Genomic DNA, 1,863 nt, shown 5'->3' with positions numbered 1-1,863 from the left:
TAAAAGTGAAAAGTCAATGAAAAATTTGAATTAAAAATCCAAAATACAGTAAAGTCCCTGGTATATGGAATTCAAGAGACTAGCAAAATATCATGGAAAATTAATTTAAAAATTAAAATAAATGATTAAAATAATAGGTTAAAAATGTGTTTAAAATTGTAAAAATAAATGTTCTGTAACGTAACATCTTCGGTGAAGATGGGAGCAAATATTCAGCCAGCGGAGGGAGGGTCTTGGTCGGGTTTTCCTTGTAGCAGCTGTTTGAATAAAGTTGTGTGAAACAGCAATGGGGTCGCCCAGGATGAAGCGCTGGTTGATGTCGCTCACCGATGGGGTGACTCTCTTAAAGTGCCTCCTTATCCCTGCTTAGTAAGAGTCACCCTAGTCAGAGGCTTTATCTGTAAATTTGGGGGAAGAGGGGTTATTTATCTATAATGTTATTGTTCATCTTTTGGGTGGCTCCATGGAGGGGAGGAACCTGCAGATGCAGAGACAGTTAAATGTTTTCAAAGAATGTGACTGTGAAATGCTTTAAGGTTTATTTATTTGTGCAAGTGAAGTTTGTTCAGTGTTAGTACAGTCTAGTATTTTTGTCTTTTAAATTGTTTATTCTTTGCTCAGGTGTATTGTAAGAGTAAGTCTCAAGCGACAAGTAAATACATTTATCTGGCATCTATCAATCCCCATAGGTGTCGGATACCAGGGGTTTTACTGTGTCCGACAAATATTGAAACATATTAATGAAGGAAAAGTAATTTTTTCCAAGTTACCTCATTCTATTTTCCCCTTGAATTTGTCGATCTCTGATTCACATTGAAGTCAAAATGATCTTGGATTCTGTGTCAGGTATAACCTGGCATAGATCTCATGGCAAGACCAACTCAACTGGGCTCTATCAGTGAATGCCACAATGAGTCCAGTGGTGGAGTGACCAGCAGTTTAGCCTCCTGGAGTTCACATTGGTCATGCTGAAAGTCAGAGGTTTGCAGCTCTTTCAACACGTCTTCAGGATGAATTCTGAAAATAAGAGCAAAGCTTCCATGTGCAGTGTCTCCTGGTCGTGGGAGGCTAATATCCACCCTGAGGTTTCCACTGGTTACCCAGTGGGTTGCTTCCTCTTCCCTGTGAAATCAGTTTTGGTTTTAGGAAATGCAAACAAATTGATGGTGGTTTTTAATCAAACTGGAACAGTTATGACAATCCTATCACAAGTGGGTCACTGAACACATGGTAACTTCTGATTTTTAACGTTTCCAATAAATGGCTGCATTTATTTGAAACCCGTTAATAAGATCATAGAAGCTGATGTAATTGATCTTATAAATTTAAAATTGCAAAATTGCACATGACGAAAAAATACTGGCAGACAGCTGCCATGGCAACGATTAGACAGGCCTGTCAGCTACAGTCCCTGATGGAGGTTCTTGGCTTTGTTGTTGTTGAATTTCATTGGTTTAAAATTCATGCTTGCAGCATCGAGGGCAACAGAGGCAGACCGTTAAAGGGCTCCCATCTGTAAGAGGGGGTGAAGGCTTCCATACTTTAGGTATAGAGTTTTTTCAGAATGATTATGTATCATTGCAACCATCAAAATCATGTCCAAGGCTTAACTTGGCAATTAGCAAACATATAAACTGGAATAACATCCATTCCCCATAATCAAGATTTATGATTCCTTTTATTGTCATGTAATAATGCCTAATAATGCACATGATCTACTTCAACATTTTCCTGCCAAAATGCAAACAAAGAGTCACCATGAGCATTGCCCAGTGCCCCCTAACAATAGGAGAAGGGGAGTAAAAGAGACTTTGCCTGGTGCAGCCGCAGCTTCCGCAGCCAGAGGTTTACAGTAGCTCTAAA

The sequence above is a fragment of the Narcine bancroftii genome, chromosome 14 (assembly GCF_036971445.1).
Source record: "Narcine bancroftii isolate sNarBan1 chromosome 14, sNarBan1.hap1, whole genome shotgun sequence".
Classification (NCBI taxonomy): domain Eukaryota; kingdom Metazoa; phylum Chordata; class Chondrichthyes; order Torpediniformes; family Narcinidae; genus Narcine; species Narcine bancroftii.
Note: the sequence above shows the minus strand (reverse complement) of the source record.